Source organism: Propithecus coquereli, unplaced genomic scaffold, assembly GCF_000956105.1.
Source record: "Propithecus coquereli isolate 6110/MARCELLA unplaced genomic scaffold, Pcoq_1.0 Scaffold503, whole genome shotgun sequence".
In the NCBI taxonomy this organism is placed as follows: Eukaryota; Metazoa; Chordata; class Mammalia; order Primates; family Indriidae; genus Propithecus; species Propithecus coquereli.
The window spans coordinates 1,325,821-1,347,427 of record NW_012150875.1 but is presented as its reverse complement, the minus strand read 5'-3'; positions in this window follow the sequence as shown (position 1 = coordinate 1,347,427).

Below are 21,607 nucleotides of genomic sequence, written 5' to 3'. Positions count from 1 at the left end.
TTCTCACGGTCATTAATTCAGTCGGGCAGCAGTATTGAGCCCAACTCTATGTGAAGCCCAGTGTGAGGCACTAGTGGCAAAAAATGTGGACAAAATATACCTCCTGCTCTCAGGAAGCTGACCGCCTAGCAAGGAACTGTGCAGTCAGCATTCCCTGTACAGGGCCCCCGGCACTGGTTGTCCTCCTCCTGCGAACCGCGGCTCAGTCTGTGTCCATCTCCTGCCCTGTGGTTCATGGCAGTTGCAAGGACTTTGGTCTTCCGGAACATCAACTGCACAAACAAGTCTTTCCATCCGTTTAGCCTTGGACTATATAATTTTCTAACCTTTGCCAGCAGGCTAAAAATGAATTCCATAAATTTGCTGAGGTCAAAGTTCATGTCTCGGTATATTTTTGTTCTCATAGCACCGGAATTAGAACTGGGCATCTCAAAGTTTCTCAGTAAATCTTTTGTTTGATTGGGAATTGGAGCTTTGTTTTTTTGCAATAGATGTGTTCCAGAACAATATATAACATCTAAATGTTTATGAGTCATTTACAAAAGAATCCCAAAGCACTGTTATAAAAGTGAACAGGTGCCCCCTTCATACTGCAAACATTAGCAGCTTCTCCCTGTATTGATGTGACGGCTACAAGCGATTTAGGCAAGTTTTAAAACTGTAAATAACTAATTGTCAAATGCAGATCTGGAGAACTTATTGTTTATTCTCAGTGGCAATTCACTTTCATCAAATATTTTAACTGAGTCCTCCTTTGAAATCATGTTTGGTTCTTTAACATGTTCTTAAAAGGAGCCAAAATGTTAGTTTCCTTGTTTTATTATTTGGAGTATTAAAATGAAAAACTGAAAGTTTTCCTAAACTCTGGGATTCTACTGGGCACTTTCGCTGGTATCTGTTCTTGCAAATACTGGCAGAAAGAAAATCACATGCACCCATCCTTGTTTTCTCTTTCAAAAGAAAGCCTCTTTTTAAAAATTATAATTTTTGAACAGGAGGCTATGAGAAGTTGGTTCAGGTGGGAGTTTAACTGACAGTTCTTGATTCATTTGTTATTGAGAAAAATAAAGTGCATGTCACATGTGGTGAGTTTTGGAGTGCAGAGAGGGGGAGACTGCATCTCTGAGGGAGCCTCATCACCAAGATAGAGCCCAGCTCGTTCCCTGTGGCCTTTCCACGTGTGGCAGTGGGAAGAATTGGAAGAAATATCTGCAGCATTTGTTGAAATCAGACATTCTTAAGAACCCAGTGAAGTGAAAAGGGCATTAGCATGTTTCAGTGGATAATGTGTGTGTTCAGATCAGGAGCTGGTATATTTTGCTCCAGCTTCCATAACAAAGCACCACAGACTGGGGTCTGGGGGCTTGAACAGCCGAAGTTGATTGTCTCACAGTTCTGCGGGCTGGAAGTCCGAGGTCAAGGACTTCCATCGGCAGGGTTGGTTCCTTCTGAGAGCTGTGAGGGAGAGTATGTTCCAGACCTCTCTCCTAGCTTCTAGTGCTTCGCTGGCACTATTTGGCATCGCTTGGTTTGTAGAAGCATCACTCCAGTCTCTGCCTTCATCTTCACTTGGGGTTCCCCGAGTGTGTGTGTGTGTGTGTGTGTGTGTGTGTGTGTGTGTGTGTAAGTTTTCTGGTTTTATAAGGACATATTTGTTTAGGGCTTACCCTAAGGACCTAAGGATCATCTATCCACAAAGACTCTATTTCCAAATAAGGTCACATTCATATAAGTACTGGGGGTTAGCACTTCAACATCTTTGGGGGGAACATAGTGTAAATCCATAACAATGGGCAAACTTCTTCTGTAAAGAGCCAGATGATAAATATTTTAGGCTTTGCAGGCCAAAGGTCTCTGATAAAATTACTCAACTCTGCCTTTATGATGCAAAAGCCACCATAGACGATGTGTACCAGTCTGCACAACTCTGTTCCAATTATTTATGGACAGTGAAATTCGAATTTCATAGAATTTTCATGTGTTACAAAGCATTATTCTCCTTTTGGTTTTTTCCTACCATTTAAAAATATAACAACGATTCTTAGCTCATGGGCTGTACAAAAACAGACAGCTGGCCGGATTTGGCCCCTGGGCCATAATTTGTCCACCCCACTTAAGCGCATCAGTACACATTCTTCCCACAAGACTTCTGTACATAGAAGTCTACTGGCTCCAAAATATGCCTGCAGCAAATCAGGAAGCAAGAATCTAATCCATGTCTATTGTGCAAAACAATTTGCAGAGAGCCTGAGTCCTGGGTTGCACAGCCCTGACAACCTTTTCCCAGAAGGGACAATCAGTCAGTAGAAGCCTCTGACTGCTCATAAAATTGAAATGCTGGTGATGGTGTTAAAAAACTGAAGGAAATAAACATCCTGTTCAAGTTAAAAGAATGGCCCATCATGTTTCATGTCAGGTAGCTGAAAATGTTTTTGGGAAAATGCATGATATCTCCATTTGAATACTGCTCCCAGACAGCAGTATCTGGAATGAACAGGAAATTGAAACAAGTGAAATGGCCATCAGAAATCTTTTATGTGAAAAAAAATTTTTTTGCATGCTTGATATTCTAGGTTTGAGCCTCTAATGAAAGCAATCAATGAAAAGTTTCATTGCTTTTTTGGTCATAGGAGAGAAGATGCTTTCCTGCCTGTGTTTGAAGGTGTTTGGCTTCCTTTATGTTCCAGCCTAGGCTGCGAGAGGCAGATGGAATCACATGATGGCAATCCACACCTCAGCCCAGCCACTCCCCCCCCCCTTTTTTTTTTTTTTTTGAGACAGAGTCTCACTCTGTTGCCCGGGCTAGAGTGAGTGTCATGGCATCAGCCTAGCTCACAGCAACCTCAAATTCCTGGGCTCAAGCGATCCTCCTGCCTCAGCCTCTCGAGGAGCTGGGACTACAGGCATGCACCACCATGCCCGGCTAATTTTTTTCTATCAATTAATTTCTTTCTAATTTTAGTAGAGACGGGGTCTCGCTCTTACTCAGGTTGGTCTCGAACTCCTGAGCTCAAACAATCCGCCCGCCTTGGCCTCCCAGAGAGCTGGGATTACAGGCGTGAGCCACGGCGCCCGGCCACTCCCCCCTTTTTTAATCACAATTATCAAGCTGGTTGCTGACAAATTCAACAGCCTGGACACATAGTAGGGATTTCTAACAAACCTATATTATTTGGTCCCTCTGGACAGCCCACTGAAACTCTAACTTTGATCCACATTTGTCACTATGGTGAGAACAGAAATCAACTGCTAAATTTGAAAACAATATTTCAATAAAAATATAGTTTTATATCAGTTTCGAGGAGTCTAAATGATTGTTTTCCTATTTTATTTGTAGCTGATATCAGTAATAAATTAGGGATATCATCGGGAAACTGAAACTGTATTTCTCAATAACTGAAAACAGAATACATTAAGCATTTTAGTATTTTTTTTTAAGTAAAAGACAGAGGTTATATATACTCCTTCGGAACAGTTTAACTTACAAATGACAAATGTTTCCTAAGGTTTTTTTGACCCTTTTTTATTGAAGTATAAGTTACAGATAGTACAGTGCCTAGGTCTTAAGGGTACAGCTACAAAAACCTTCTAGCTAACACCATTCCCAAGCTGAGGGGCAAGATATGGATGCCATTATTACCACTCCTAGTCAACACTATTTTGGAGATCATAACCAGTACTGTAAGCTCTGTGATACATTCTAATCCGTTTTAAAATACTTCGTCCTTTCATCAGTTCTGTCCATGTTTGTCTCTATTTCCTCTGGCATTATAAATCATGGGCATTTTCAAGCACTTGTTTGCAGACTCTAATATCTGGATAATCTCTTAGTTGGTTTCTATTGGCTCTTTGATCAGGATTGTCAGGGGTGCTTCTTTTATATTCTTATGTCATGTAATTTTTTATTTTATGCCAGAAACAATGGATAATGCATTGCAGAATTGCTGGATTATATTATCTTCTTCTAAAACATGTCTTTAAAAATATTTCTGTTTCATCTTTTATAATCATGAAGGTTAAGGTATTTGCATGTCATACAGGCAAAATGCTTGTTATTTATCCTGAGCTAAATGGACATCTTTAGCAACATAAAACGTTGAATATTTTCATCTAATATACAGAATCAATTGTTCAGAATAGCTTGGAAAGAATGCAAGGTTATTCTTAAAACTATTTCATTTTTAGACCGTTCTGAATCATTGCATACCCCAAATTGCTTCAATCCTAAATAAATAGCTGCCCTATTTATCACAAATTTGTTCTATGCTTCTAAATTCTTTTAGAAGAAAGGGGCAAGGCCTGTCTCTTCCTAAGTGTGACACAGAACGTGGCTTACCCCTGAGAAATCATGAGATTTCATTTGAAGATACAATTATCTTTCTCATCCTGCTATTCCATTATAAATTAGCTTGGTGATAATTAGAGAATTAGAGTCATAACTTACAGTTATGCAGTAAGATTCTGTACTTTTCTTTTTTCTTTTTTGAAATCTTTTATTCTATTTTTGTTGATGCCTAGGGAAAACAGCTTTGCCCATAACTCACCGTGGCCTGGACTTATAACACCAACCTGTATTTGGCCAATTAAGAACAAGGCCAAACTGCCTTCTTCTTAGGTCTATTCAGTTGATAAATGGCACTTAACTGATGATTTTTTTCATACAACCTTTAACAAGAACTGGTAAGTCGCATTGATTATGCCCCAAGAGATAAGGGACCAATGGTAATTCAGATGGGCACCCCCCAAAAGATTTGTTAGTTTCCTATCCTGTTCTAGCCAGATTTTTTTTCTTGAAAACCATGGGGAAAGACTGAAATTCCCCATCAATCTCAGACTGTATGCTAGTTTTTACAACATTAATTGGAAGAAACAAGAATCCCAACATGGGCTGGGCGTGGTGGCTCACGCCTGTAATCCTAGCACTCTGGGAGGCCGAGGCGGGCGGATTGTTTGAGCTCAGAGTTCGAGACCAGCCTGAGCAAGAGTGAGACCCCGTCTCTACTAAAAAAATAGAAAGAAATTACCTGGACAACTAAAAATATATAGAAAAAATTAGCCGGGCATGGTGGCGCATGCCTGTAGTCCCAGCTACTCGGCTGGGCAGTAGGATCGCTTGAGCCCAGGAGTGTGAGGTTGCTGTGGGCTAGGCTAACGCCATGGCACTCACTCTAGCCAGGGCAACAGAGTGAGACTCTGCCTCAAAAAAACAGAAAAGAATCCCAATATGGCACCCATAAGTCTCCACAGATAAAATCATTGACCAAGATTCTTTACTTTTTTTGATATCCACATAATTTTCTTTAAAAAAAAGCCTTAATGCAACCTGAAGTATTTTATGTTTCATACTCTTATCATTATGTAGTCCCAACTCAGGTTTCCTCTATACATTTGAGCCACTGTCTCTGTAGATGGGGCTGGATTTTCCACGCAACAGTTTGTTACCATGCTTTGTTGATGTAAATTATTAGAACTGTACCAAACAGCACAAATTGTTGCTTTTGCTGTCCCTCATTTGCAACTCATTGATAGCGTCAAGTGCAATGGAGAAAAATAAAAGGTAAAATAAAATACGTTTGCTTTCTATATCCCTTTGTTGTATAATATTTAATTCTACATTGATGTTTTATCATATGGATAAAACGTACATGAAATGAACCAGGAAAAATCAAGTGTGCCTCATTAAAACAACCACTTCTACCTTCACCTCACATTTTAGGCAACAGCCTGGTAATACATAAAGGCTAACAACAGAAACTGAAATTAACTTGCTTGTTCTTATTATTAAGTTGCTCCAGGTTATTTAAGGGAAAAAAATAGCATCTCTAGACTCCTGTACTATTTATTCATTTAAAAAATATATTATAGATAATTTTATTAAAAGATTAAAGTTAAAAACTATACTTTAAAGAACTACAGTATTTAATTATTGGCTTTGCTTGGTTTTTACAAATGGAAAAATTTTTATTCAGTAGGTAAGTCCTATTTTTGGACTTATTACCACAAGCTTGTGAATCACCAAAAGAAAGCAAAAACCCCAATTCCCACAGACGATTGTTTTTATGTCATGCAATTGATTTTGCCTTTAGAACTACAGATGTGGTCTGACTAGTTATTTAGAATTTATTAAATGTCAGCAGCGTGTCCAGATTTTGGTATTGTTTAAATATTACTTTTGTGATCATATACTCCTACAGAGTCATTCACTAAAGGATGTAACCCCCTTATCATATACCATTCACAAAGACTTTGTCAGTGGAGGGGGGATATTTTGGAGTGGTTAACTATTATCTTTCTGTTTTCCATCAAGAACAGAAAACCAATTAAATTAATTAAAGTGGATACTGCTTAAGTCAGGTCGTCTCTGGCGCACTGGGCAGATATCAATGGGCATCCTGGGCTGGTCAGGTCTGGGCATGTTATATAAATGTAAAACATGCTCAGATCTATTTTTCTTTGGGGTTAACTCTGACAGCTTCAGCAATGAATGCTCGGCCATCCATGCCCTCTGATGCACGCTTCTGAATTGTTTTGAGTAAGGGTCCACCAGAGACACCGGAAGCTGCCCTAAAGCAGAAGCCGGTAATCCCACCTGCACAGGTGACTGCAGCGGGGAAGGGAGCCAGGTCTCTCTGCTGTTCCCTAATCTCTAGCATTTTCTTTAGTTATTGTCCAGAACATGGTAAGTGCGCTCCAACTGTTTCGATGAGTTTCTGAATACTTAAAGCACTTCTGAGTCTGTTTTGATTTGTAACTTTTGTTTCTCTTGAGGTCGAGTCTAAATTAATTTTCTCTTTTACAAAGTAATATAACCTTCCATCCGTCGATTTAGTTTTTTTCCCCATAGAATCATTTTGATTCATAGAGAAGTTTCAGTATTTTTGAAGACTGGCTTTGGGCTGACGTCATGATTCCTGACCTGCATCTATCTCCCGCAGTGCCAGAGCACTTTTCATTTGCACCCTCCTCCGCACGCTCCCCCTAAATCTCGGTGACTCACTCTGCCATCATGTAGCATCTATTCAACGCCCACACGGACATGGGGCCTTGCTAGGTCCGGCATAAAGCTTCGTGCCTGTCTCCTGTCTCTAGGGAGGTTAGGCTCTGCTGAAGCAATTTAAGAGGCTTGTGTAGAGAAAGAAAGATAAAACAGTCAAGCAACACTCCAGATAAATCACTAACCGAAAAGAAAACACAGTGACATTACATAAGGCTTCAGTGTTTGTGGTTTGGGAATTAGGAGAGCTGTGAGAGGAATATATAAATATGTATTCGCATTTTGGAGGAAATTGAAGCTAAAATAAAGGGAGAGACAAGGACAGGCGCAGCCCTCCTGGTTTCAAAGGGCTTCTTGCGACAATTCCCCCTTTCCCAGTCCCAAACTGGGGTGCAGCACTGGAGAGCCACATTTCCACTCGGATTTATCATGTTGCTTTGTTTATCTTGCTGGCAGGAAAACTGAGGTTATGCATATGATTTTGGCAATGTCAGATTTGTAGTTATGCATATTATATGTAATCATTCCAAAGCGATTTCCCTCCATTTGGGCCACTTAGTATAAAAGGAAAAAAGTCTACTCACTCTGTTTGCATTGGAAAAATCTGTCAACTTCTGAACTCCAACTAAAAATGGGCTCTTGATTCTCTGCTGTTTTAATGCATTCTAACATTTTCTCTTCCCATTAGTAACACAACAATATCTTTTGCAAAATAATATCATCTGTTAGTTTTATGTGCACCTTCACGATATACACCAAAACTATTCCCCCACTTAAAATCACTCATTTTTAATGTTCTCTAGAAATTGATCTGGGAGAAGGTTAAGCAGATGTATGCATATGTAAAAATTCATTGAGTGTACGTTTACTGTTTGTAAGTTATACTTCAAAAGAGAATATTAATAAAATCGCCTGTTTTTCTCTCTGTATAGCAGCCATTCTCTTTCTGGTTGTTGTTATTTTATTGCTAACACAATATTTTCAAATTATTAAAGGAATTTTTAAAATTCACCCAGAATCCCTCTACTGTAATAAAAATGTTTGTTTTTCAATATTCCCTCTGACTCTGGTCATATAATTATAATTGTGATGTATGTGCCATTTTGTATTCTGCTTTTGTTCCCTGTGTACTATTATATCAAATATTTTTCTGTGTCTTTCACAAGCCCCGTAATTTTCCATTTTAATGGCTGCAAACTCTTCGGCTGCATGATTACAATACCATTTGCTCAGCCACTTCCCTTATATTGGACATTTAGGTGACTTTGGATTGTTCATTAAAACAAATTACCCTCCTGTAAACATTTATGCTTGCATTCATCCATCCGTCCACTGGTGGGATGTTCATCTGAGCCTCTGTGCTATACAGAGGACACAAAAAAGGAATACAGATGTGGCCTGTCCTTTGAGGAGCACTGAGTGTGCTCTGGACGGCTGAGTCACACTAATTACGGTACATTTGTGTTTGTTGAGGCTGCAGCAGGAGCCCATCCCTGGACCCTGAGCTCCAGCTGGAAAGGAAACAGCTGACTGGGTTTGCCTTGGTTGCCACAGTGTGGCCAGCACCTGGGTCAGCACCCTGTACTGCAGGACCCTAGTGGTTGAATGAATGAATGCATGCATGAATGAATGTATTATCTCATTTAATTATCACAACAAGCTTGTGAGATAGGTATTATCATCCCACATTGCAGATGAGGAAACTGAGACTCAAGGACAAAAGCACTAAGTGCCAGATAAACACAGAGCTTTGCGGTTTACACCGTCATTCGAACCCTCCAAGGGACATATGATAAACTCAGTTTTAAAGATGAGAAAACCAAGGATCCGAGAGCAATTAAATAACTTTCCCTGGATCACCCAGCTTGTAAGTTTCAGAATCAGCATTCAAACCTAGAATTTCCAACTCAAAATTACCGGTTCTCTTCCATGTGCTATGCTTTTTCTCAGATACATGATTATGGGGGCAAAAAGGCAGAAACATGTTTGTTATTCTACTTCTGTGTTGCCAGTATGTATGTATCTCTCTTATTTCTGTTCAAAAGAAATTAATTTGAACAGAATAATAAATAAAATAATTTGAACTGTACCATACACAGTAGTACCAGTGTAACTAACTACAACCTTACCAGCAATAAGTATCTCTTTAAACACATTTTTGCTAATGTGAACAGTTTAAATAGCACCCATTGCTATCTTACTTACCATGTCTTTAATTAATATGGAAGCCTAAAACCCGTTCATATGTTTGTTTACTCCTCGCTCTTATGCAGATTGTCCACTGGATATCCTTTGTCTCTTTGTTCATTGGACTCTCTATGTTATTGGTTATATATTAAAGTGGATTCTTTAAATCTTAAACCTTTATCATATTTGATTTCCACCCTTTTTCCCAAATGCTTGTTTCCTTTTTGATTTTGTCAATTTGTTAAAAATGCTCTACAGGTCAGGCATGGTGGCTCACGCCTGTAATCCTAACACTCTGGGAGGCCGAGGCGGGTGAATCCTTTGAGCTCAGGAGTTCCAGACCAGCCTGAGCAAGAGCGAGACCCCGTATCTACTAAAAATAGAAAGAAATTTGCTGGACAACTAAAAACATATAGAAAAAATTGGCTGGGCATGGTGGCGCGTGCCTGTAGTCCCAGCTACTCCGGAGGCTGAGGCAGTAGGATTGCTTGAGCCCAGGAGTTTGAGGTTGCTGTGAGCTAGGCTGAGGCCATGGCACTCTAGCCCGGGCAACAAAGTAAGACTCTGTCTCAAAAAAAAAAAAAAAAAATGCTCTACAGTCTAATAAGTTGAACGTTTGGTTTTTTTTATTGCTTCTGCCCTTAGTCTAGAGTCAAATATCTTAGATTAAGTGTATTAATCCATCTGAAGTTCAATGTAGGATAGGGAATAGATCTAAAGTGTATTTCCCAATTTCCTAACTTAGACTAGGGATGGTATTAAGTCCACACACACCAGTACAGCAGCACATGTTGGGAATGGCCAGCACCTGTTCTGACCTCTCAGTGCACAGTGCATATGCCACACCTGTGTCTACGTCAATATTTTTAACATCGCCAATACCATATACTAAATAATCTGTTCTTTCATCACTTTTTTGTGACTCTTTATCATATATTTATTTATTTATTTTTATTCTGGGGGGGTTTTTTGGGCTCCTGGGCTCAAGCGATCCTCCTGCCTCAGTCTCCCAAGTAGCTGGGACTGCAGATATGCACCACCATGCCTGGCTAATTTTTTCTATATATTTTTAGCTGTCCAGCTAATTTCTTTCTATTTTTTTAGCAGAGACGGGGATCTTGCTCTTGCTCGGGCTGGTCTCGAACTCCTGAGCTCAAACAATCTGCCCGCCTCGGCCTCCCAGAATGCTAGGAATACAGGCGTGAGCCACCGTGCCTGGCCTCTTTATCATATATTTAAATTTTACATATTGTTTGATTTACTTCCGGTTTTTCTATTCTACTGATTGATTTTTCTATGCCACCCAAATCACCTTTAATTATTGTAGATTTATAATATAATGCTATATCTGGCATGATAGATTCAAGTATTGTGATACCTGAGGCTTATAAAATGGTGGGGGGAATGTCATAAGAAAATATATTTACTTCTGTAAAATTTACAAAACACATGACCGTGAGAGCACGTTACTAGAGCTCCTCCCAGGGCATAACTGGGAGAGTCTGCACAGGGAGCAGTTAGGAGTCTAAGCTTCCTTAGCTTCACGGTAAATCCACCTCTGCCAGCTAGGCTGGTCTCCACTTATTTAAACTGTTTATGTTTTCATATGACCATTCTCTTCTAATGAATTTTGTAATTATTTACCTTAGTTATTTTTGTCTGTCCTGTTTAACGTCTTCTAGGGATTTTAATTGCACTTGTGTAGAATTACCATCCTTAGAAAATGTATTCCCTTCTAGAACACAGCATGGCTGTACATTCTATCAAGTCTTCCTCAGTACTTCCCGGTAAATTTTTCATTGTTTTTCATGTATCTATTTCTTGTTAAGTTTATTTCTAAAGATTTTCTACTCCTTCTTGTTATTTTTAATGAGATGTTAATGCTGGTACATAAAGATATTATTGATTTTAGAGATTTCTTCTGTATCCAGTAACTTTTAGCAAGTTCATTTATACTTTTTATCACCTAAAAATGGATATTTTATCATTATGGGCCCAAATATATTTTCTTCTTTTGTCTTAGTTTGTGGTTTTATTTTATTGAACAGACATCTCAAAACAATATTAAATTAAGGCAGGACCTTAATTTTATTCTGCTTTTTAAAAAATGTTTCTAGAGTTGTCCATTCACTATAATGTCTCTTGATTTTAAAAAATTATATTAAGAAAATATGCTTCTAGTCCTTTTTTAAAAAAAAATATGTAGTTTGAATGTTTGTTAAATTTTGTTAAATTACTTTTCAATATCTATGAAAGTGGCCATATATGGATTTTCATTTAATTCATTGATGTCTTATATTATTAGATTTTGTAATTGAACCATCCCTGCATTTCAGGGATACATTTTAGTTTGTAACTCAATGTCCTTTTACTGAATTTTATTTAAGATTTACTGATCTACATTGGCTAGTGGTTTGGGATGCTTCTTCTTAGTTATATAGTAAGTGTTTTTGTGTCATAGTTTTACCAATTTATTAAAAAACCCACTATCAGGCTGGGCACAGTGGCTCACATCTGTAATCCTAGCACTTTGGGAGGCTGAGGTGGGAGGATTGCTTGAGGCCAGGAGTTCAAGAACAGCCTAGGCAATAGCAAGACCTCATCTCTACAAAAAAATAAAAATTAGCCAGGCGTGGTGGCACATGCTTGTAGTCGTAGCTCTCAGGGGCTGAGGCAGGAAGATTGTTTGCCCAGGAGTTTGAGGTTGCTGTCAGCTATCATGACATCCCTGCACTCTAGTCCAGGCAGCAGAGCTAGGCCCTGCCTCAAAAAAAAAAATTCACTATCAGATTCAGAGTTTATTTCTTGGAATCTTAGTAGTTCTTACCTTAATAATTCAATCTATAAATAGTTCCATCTGTAAAGATTTTAACTTTTATTTTGTATGAAATTACACATTTCCTTGAGAAGTACAAATACAGTGGCATACTTATAAATACTTATTTCTTATAATTTTTATTTCTATAAAATTTCTATTTCTTTTCTAATTTCTACTTTTTATGTGGGTTTTTTGTTGTTTTTTTCTAGATTAGATTTATCATGGCTCTATTTTAAAGTTTCAAGGACTCACTTCTTGCATTTGTTTACTGTATATTTTCTACGTTTCCAATTTATGACTTTATCTTTTTATTTTTTCATTGTCTTTTCTTCACTGAAATGTTATGTTAAATAATAAATGTATCTTCTCTTCTTCATTTTAACAATAAAAAACAAAGCTATCATTGACTTTTTCTCTAAACATTGATTTTGATTGATTTTGATGTGTATTATTATTTGATGTGTATTTGATGATTTGATGTGTATTATTATTTTCTAAATCATCTTTTATTGAGTTATTTTCCCATTTTACCACTTGTTCTTTAGGGGGATATTTTAAAATATCACAGTAATTTGCAATTTTATTTGTTTATTCTTAAGGCTTTTAATTTCAATTTTTAGTTGTATTTTGCTCAGGACATAGCCTATAAAACCTCTGGTGATATTTATTCATTTGATTTTATGTAAACTATTGAGTGATAAGATTAGTAAGCTTCTCTGAATAATTCTAAAGAAAGTATAGCTTACTTAGTACACTATAGAATTTCATTTACTGTACCTGTTGTGGTTTTGATCATAAGGAATTTAATGCTGCTCTCTAACTGAATATTTGTTAGTTTATACCTGAAGTTCATAAAATCCTCACTTTGTGTATTTTGTTGCTATGTTATTTGGTGCATATAAATTCACAATTATTATATACTAAATATGTACTGTATTTATCTTTGTATAACCACTCATTTCACTTAATATATTTTATCTTGAATTATTTGGTATTATGATTGCCACTTTTGCTTTCATTATTTATCATTGCTATAGCTACAGAAACTTTTAATCTGGGGTTGCATATGTGACTTTTTATTAGTATATTATTCATAAAAAGCACAATGTTGAAATACCTTATAGAAACCCTTTGTTTTATAGAAAACATCTTTGTTTTCTAATGAGTGTTCCATGTAATATTTTTCTTTTTATTTTAGCTTCATTCTTTTTCCTCCTACAAAACTTTTTAAACTTTTGATTGAATTTGATTCGCCAGAGTAATCATTTTTATAGCTGATATTTTCCTTTGTTTTAAACCATCTTATAAGCATTTTAAAGGAATTGCGGGGAGAAAATCGTGGCTACTCACTATATCGTCATTTCAAAACAGCATAACATTGTCTAATGAAGTTTAGGCACTTCCGAAGTTTCCAAACTCTCCCCTACCACAAATAACTGACTGTCCCAGCAGCATTATTTACGAGTCTTTTCTATGCAGATGGTGTTTTCTTGAATTCTGTAGTTGTTCATTTTCTCACATCAAATGCTGATTCTCATTTCATATGTTTTGATCCCAAGGCCTATTATTCTGGTACCATATTTTTAGCTATCTTCTTCAAATTTTAAATATGCCAATCCAGTTCCTTTTTGTTCCCAAAATACTACACACAAACCTCATTTTATTTTCCCCCAATTCCTCTATACAACACCACAGTTTTCTGTCCTCCTTAACATTTCAATAAACCATAGCATTCTATTAATTTTGTTTCATAAAGAACTTTGATAAAATAATGTTCCAAAGACACTTTAATGAACACTTTATGAAATATCCTTTCTCTAAAGGTCACTGTTATGCTTGTTCCAGTTATAGTGTTAACATCAGTGCCCACATGGGCTGTTGAAATATCACCTCCATTTCTTGCTAGTACTTTCTCACCTATTCTGATGGAAAATTTGCCCTGAGTAAATGATAAGCGCAGTCTTAACTCTTCTCCATACAGCACCAATTTCTCAAAAATGTCACACTTACTTGTAACAACTTAATAAATCGAAATATCAAATTAACTCTTATTAAAATCCAGTTTTATAACTGGTGGTGTGTGTCGTGGTGAGAAATGAAAAAGGCGGAGGGCAGAGCGCGGGGAGAGGACTGTAGAGGAGATAGGAAATAACCCAATAACCAGGATGAAAGACGTTCAGGATTAATAAATCAGCGCTAGTCTTTATTAATATTAGAATCTCCAGCGTCGGTGCACCCCCTACTGACTGAAGTCCAAAAAAGTCTGCTTTAAAATGTCATTTAATGCATGTCATAAAAATAAATCAGAGTTACTTAGGGTTGTTATTAATTTTCTTCCTAAGAAATGTTGCTGTCCCTTCATTAGCTGTAGAGTAACGCCACAACTCAGTAACGTGGAACTCAAAGCTGCACGACATCTGAAAGGAATGAAATCTCTTTCTTTATTATCTGGCAGACATTTATTAAGCACCTAATGGGGACTTGGGAGGACATTGTAGGGGCCAAGAGGGAAGTTCCCCTTGGCCCTCTGAAGGTTCACTGAAAAATCAACTCGCGAAAGGCAGATGAATTAGAGAAAAGGCGCACAAATTTATTCACTGTGTACACAGGAGCCTTCAGAATGAAGACCCAAAGATATAGGGGAAATTGTCCATTTTTAATGCTTAAGCTCAACACAGTATGGATGGCCATGTAGAAATACGATTGGACAAAAAGGCTAGGATCTAATGCTGACAGACCGAGTGGGGAAACCCAGCAAGGCCTGTCTGTCTAGATTCTTCTTGGCCTCTCTGAGCAGCATTCCTTCCTCCTGGGTGTGGGGCAGGGCCCCCCTGGAAAAGGAATGGGGGTTTTATGACCTACAATCAAACAAGGTGGGTCAGATGATTTCTTTATGGTCAGTTTTTACACAAAAAGGCATAGGGAAAGTTAGAATAATATTTTTAGGTTTTTGGCTGGCTTTGGGGAAAAGGAGTTCTGGTTTCTATGGCTAACTTTGAAGGAACCTGAGACTAATTTAAGAAAATTAACTCTTATTTCATCAAATAAGATTTGTGGTAAATATTTTCATACTGTATTTTCCCTTTAATGTTGTTTTTGATGTTTCCTGTATTTGTGACTCTGTCCTACTTAAGCAGTTGAATCTGTATGAATAATTAGACACTTAGCATTTATCTCTTTAGATAATCTAGGACTGATTCAGATATATAGCCTGAGATAATACAACTTTCTGTCTTTTCCAAATACTTATCCGACTGTCCCAGCACCATTTATTTACTAATTTATCCTTTCCCCTTGGGTTAGAAACACTAATTTAAAGCAAATTCTAAAGTGTCATACACATTAAGGTTGATTTTAATCCATTTCTTTCTACTCATTTTTGCCTAGTATCACACTGTTTTAGCTACTATAGGGGCATAATTTGTTGCAATATTTGGTAGATTAAATTCTCCTTTTTGCCTTTTCAAAACTTTCTTGGCTATTCTCACCTTTTTATTTTTCCAAATGAACATTAGAATCACTCTGGCGAGTTCCAAAAGTGTCCTATTGGGATTTTGATTGGAATTTCATTAAACTAATTTAGGGAGAATTGACAGCATCAAAACACTCAATCTTCCTGCCCAGGAGCACAGTGTGTCTCCTTTTATTCAAGTTTCCTGTTATGTTCTTCTGAAAAATTTTATGATTCTCTTTACTGAGAATCATACATCTCTTTTTAAGATTTCTTCCAAGATATTTCATATTTTATGTTATTTTGGATAGAATTTTTCCATTATTGCTGGCATGAAAGAAAGCTATTGATTTTTGTACTTTTCAATTAGGTTTGAATAAAATTTTAAATTTTTATGTTAACTTTTCAAATCACAATTACTCAATGTATAATTTTAATAGATATACAACCAGTGCTACGTGTTGATTAATCTTGTTAAAAAGGTAAACACCTGAATATATTTCTGCTGAAGGCACCAGCTGGCTGACGTAAGTAGCTAAGACTATTTGAGGGTCTCATCTTATTCAGAATTATATTCAATGCCATTTGAAGAAATGAGAAACCATTGAAATTATTCTCAAGGCAGGCTTTTTCTACATTATTACTCAGAGTGAAGAGACAAGTCAGAAAAGGAAAAAGACCAGAGCTGTAGACTATGGTCTTACTTCACTGCATTCCAAAGATTCTCAACTGATGGATTCTGCTGCCTCTGTTTCCCCAGCCGCCAGGTGTCTGCAGTGTTTGGAAGGAAGGTCCACGTGAATGTAAGATTCCATTACGATGAATCATCAGCCTGTGAGTACTCATAACCATTTCCATCCTTGTTTAACGCAATGCACAATTCACGAGAGGGGATGTTTTCTGCTCGAGCTATGCTTCACGTTGCAGTCCCAGCTCTTAAGAAAATGTCTTACTTTCCTCTCTTCCCTGTGGTTACAGTACATGCCTTTGTCAAATGTTTCTTTGATGAAAAATGGATGTGGATGGAGCAGGGTAGATTTGGGTACATTTTGAAATTAAATAAACTTGCAGCGCACAAGTAAAGCAATATGCAGGGGCTGGTTGCTTATTTTCTAATCAATCATTTGGGCACTTTTTCTAATAGGGCCACGCACTGATTTACTAAGGACATATGGCTCAGCAATTTTTTTCTCGGCCTAAGGCCCAAGCAAACAGCTGTTCTCTCAAATGAAGGCTGTTTGGGCTGCGGGCACATGCCTCCTTCCAGACCTGCTCTGAGCTGCCAGCTGGGGAGCAGCCTCTGCCTCCCTGTGCTCTGGTCTCCGTGGACGTGCCTTTAGGACCCATAACCTGGCAGGGTCACTGCTCGGACTTGGGTACCTGCTGATTCTCTCCCTATGCACTAATGTTCTTTCTGGATTTGGGACCTTCGTGTTATGCCTTGCAAGTTCCAAATTCCAGTAATTGTCCAGGTTTGTAAACTGCACACACTCTTGTTGGCCCCATTGATGAATAAGGCATGGTGTCACCTAATGCCAGGGCATGGCTTACTTTCTGTTGGTTCCTTTATGTACTCAACACAGGCTTATTTCTCTGGAGATGGCAGCCTACTGTTCTCTCTGTCCAAATGCTGTTCTCACCAGAACTGAGGATATCAAAACCCTGCATTCTTGCAGGCCCCCAGATCCCTCCAATCCCAAGTTTGGTTTGCTTCATAGTCTAGAATGTTAACAGTTTATTCTTCATGGAAAAAACCTTTTGGAAAATTTCCCACATCACATTGGAGCATCTCAATGTGAATAGGCCTTCCTTTCTTTCTACACATAAAGCCAGAAAGGACACACTTCTTTTTTGTTTTGTTTTGTTTAGGAGGGTACAAGATGGAAGCTGACATCTCTGTGCTGTCCATTCCCAACAAGACACTCAGGTGTGCAAAGGCTGCACCTTCGTATTGCCAGAGAGGCTGGTCATCAATGTCCTGTTTCCATCTTGGATGCCAATACTCCAGTTTAGCCTTTTGCTCTGAAATGACTGAATCGACTAGTTTGGACATGGCAACAGGACAAGCCACAGACTCCCAGGTGAGTAGAGGAGAGACTGCCTGTCTTCATGCAGGTACCTGCTGTCCAGTACTTGTTGACTCCTGGGGCCTTGGAAAATAACCACCAAATATTCCTCTTGGGGCCATATTCAAGAATCTTCTACCTATGGGATACTCCTCCCTCTGCTCCACAGCCTTGTGTCATCCTTCTGGGCTGGGTGCCCAGAGTCTTGATGATGAAATGATATATTTTTTTTAAAAGGGCCAGGTCAGTTCTTACAAAATGATTCATAGCAAACTGACTTTCCTTCTACTCTTGCACACTTTTGTGCTTGTTTTTAATGCAATTTTTTAAACATACATAAATATCACACTTCTGCACAACAGGTCTCTCAGGAAGACCATAATAAAGCCAGATGCTGACTTTACCCCAAATTCTGTGAATAGAATTCAGCAAGTATTTATTGCACATCCACTTATGTTCGGAACATTGTAACGCACTCACCTTCTTAGGGCATGAATAGCGGTAACCCAGCAGGTCACGCTCGGATTTTAAACAACCATGCTCTGCTGTCGCCGGCCTTGCACTCTGAGCCCAGGAGACAAGGGAAGCACATCACCCAAGCTGTGTGTTGTGGTGTCATCATTGCTCCCCAAACCATGATCTAGTGACAAGAGAATAAAGCTAGGAATTGCACAGGGAAGGAACCAACATCTCTCTGCCTCCATTTTCTAGCTATAAAACAGGAATGATAGCCACCCCCCCCCTTCCTTTCTTTACAAGATGTCACACTGGCAAATAAGAGAATATACGTGGCCGGCTCTGGGCTGCTTTAGAGAGAGATGAGACATTTACTAATCCCAGAACACTGCCCAGGCACTCATGATTGAGTGAGTCGGGCCCCAGGAGCCTGAAACAGGTGCCAGTTTGATCCTTTGAAACTGTAGGCAGCTGAACTGCGTTCAGGAAGGGGACTGTGGCTATAATTGTTGCCCCCCTCCATGTGCACACTGTCGGCCACTGAAATGTTCGATCCAAAAGGTCACCAAGATAAAGTCGAGCGGGAACAGGCCACACAAAAAGCAGCTTTCTGAATCTGTCCCAGGCCAGTATGCAGCCGCACATGTAGTTCTCTGTCTCAAGGCCCCTGTGGCTGAGGGTATGCGGAAGGAGGGCCCCCTACAAGGCCTAAGTCTGTTTCTGGACTGGCCCACCTGCCTCCAACACAGACAGAAAACTAATTTGCCTCCAGCAAAATGGAGGAAAGTGCCAAGCTCCACCAGGAGAGCCAGGCTCTGTGCCCTTCTGTAAACCTAATTATGCTTCTCACAAAGAGAACGAGTCTTGGTGCAGGGACTGTTGCCTCTTCCCCCTGATGACATGAAAGACATGCAGTGGACTTGCTGTGCTGGCCACGGTCACCAAACAGCAGGTCACTGTCAGGGCGACTTCAAAAAAAAAAAAAAAATCCTGCTACAAGCCTTCTTTGGCCTTCAGGGGTTTGGCTGGTGGCCAGTGGACCTCTTTCCACCTTTCCATCTCCTAATGTCATAATGGGGACCAAACAATACCAATTAAAGGATTGCAAGAACTGTTCATCTTGGGGCACACGTGCGATGATGACATTTTTATTAACGCCGAAAGGACTTCTGGCCAGGCTTTCTGCCATTCTGCGTAGGAGTGCATGAGAGTCTTTTCATGGTAAAAGCTTTTAGCATAGAAGAGAATAAAGCTAATTTCAATATGGACCTGTTTAGGAGAGAACTGCTAATGAGACAAATTGGCTTAGCTTTAAGTAATTACCCTTAATTTCTCAGGATGAGGAATTACTGGAATAGTCAGAGCCCTCCCAGGAAAAGAGATTCATTTCTTATGACAGCGATTTAGGAATAACTTGGTTAGATATTTAGGTAAACAGAAAACAGAGGGGAAAAAAAATCATATATATAGGAAGTTGTAGACAGTTACCTGAAATCTTCAATTACTAATGGAAACAAAATTAAATTTGACTCTAGATTTTTGTTAAATTAGAAGTAATATGTCCATCCCTTTGATTGAGTTGTGAAATTCAAACATATTGCATAGTGCTATTTTCCAGTTTGGTGGGGAAAAACATGGCAAAAACTAGCACTTGATTCATTCTATGTAATAATTTCGTAGAGTTACAATTTTAGTCTCAGTTATGTGCATATGTATATACCTCATATAAATATGTATCATAATATATGTATATATATCACTACATCTATGCATATGTAATATATGTGCGTGCATAAACTTACTACCATCATTTTATATTTTATTCTTCAGGGTAACATCTCAGATCCCCTTTTTGCTTTTCATTATTACTAGGGAGGACCCCTCCGCAGAGACAAGCGTGGACTCCTGGCCTGAGGTCAGCTGGGCTCTGAGCTCCTCCTTCTTTCTGGTCTCTCCTTCCTGGCCAGTTAAGTTCCCCAGATGGAAGAGACCAGGCTTGAGCTGTGCCAGTCACTTCTCTCTGGCTCATTCCATGACCACACGGACCCTGGCTCTCCACTCTCTAAGGGCCACCTGGGTCACAAAGTGAAAAGGTGAGAGTGTGCCAAGGGCTTTGCCAGTGGGGCTTCCTGAAAACAACTCAAACTTCCCCTTCCCCTCCTCGCAGTTTTGCCCTTGCTGTTTCCTCCCCTAAGTACTTATTGCGATTTTCTTCTACCTGATCTTTAATCCTAGCTGTGCAGTTTAAGAAAGCCCCCATTTCTGGCGTGTAGCTGCTACCCAGTGAGCCCACTGAAACTGAATCCACAGCACCAAAATTTCATAGTAAATAATGAAAAGCAAAAAGTGTAGCTGAGATGTTAACCTTAAAAAATAAAATATAAAATGATAACAGTAGGTTTATATACACAAATATATTACATATGCATAGATGGAGTGATGTATATCCATATATTATGATATATATTTATATGAGATATATACATATGCACATGGCTTAGATTAAATTGTAACTCAATGAAATTATTACAAAGAATGAATCAAGTGCCAGTTTTTGCCATGTTTTTCCCCATCAAACTGGAAAATAGCACTATGCAATATGTTTGAATTTCACAACTCAGTTGAAGCGATGGACATCTTTGCAGAATTATTCAGGGTCTTGATTAGTTTTCCCAAGGGTTTCTCTTGGTTTTTAGCTATTTAAATCTTGCCTTATGATATGCTTTTTCTCTGTGAACCATCCCTTGTCAATTTTCACAACTCAAGCATTAACTGTCTTAATTCTACACCAAGTCTTCTATTGGTGGTTTCGTGTATAACAGAGGAATTCTTGAACATCATTCTCATCAACTTGATGAAATGCTGCATCTTTCCCAAGAGTTTTGGTTTCATTTTCCAACCATTTGTTGTACATTTTTAGCCGTGGACAACCAGTGAGAGACTAACCAGCAAACACGTAGGCTCAACAGATGAGGTTCTATGCTGCTGTTTTCAAATTTACAGCAAGGACTCAAAAAACGAAGAGTTAGATAACGAAGACCCCCCCCTTCCTCTAACACAGAAGTTATCACTTTGTACTTTAAATTGCAGCATGGCCAGGCGCGCACAGTACTTCTACTACGATGGGTCAAAATGAGGGCTATGGGAAGGCCGCCGGGAGCACGGAAGCAGAAGGAAGGCACCGTGTTGAGCTGGAGGAGAGGCGTATCAGTGAGGCACTCAGGGAGTGGAGTATTTGCACAAGATCTCAAGACGTGAGTAAGGCTCTTAAGGACCAATACGAGGAAAGTGCATCTGAGCCAAGAGAACACCATGTACAAAGTTCAAGGGTGTGGATGTGTGTTAGGCTGTGGAGGGACAGCAAGTGACCGATGTAGCTATAGGGTTCAGCTGAGGAGGGGGATGGAAGGACAAAGGATGGAAGCCAGACAGGTAGGCTGGGACAGATTATAGGAGCCTGTTGGTTGTAAACCAGGGTTTCTACACTGTGACATGTGGGTCTAGATCCTTTGTTGTTGTGGGGGACTGTCACTGTCCTGGGCATTGTAGGACGTTCAGCAGTATCCCTAGCCTCTACTCATTAGACGCCAGTAGTACCAGTGTAAGCTCCCTGAGCATAGGGATGGCCCAGAACA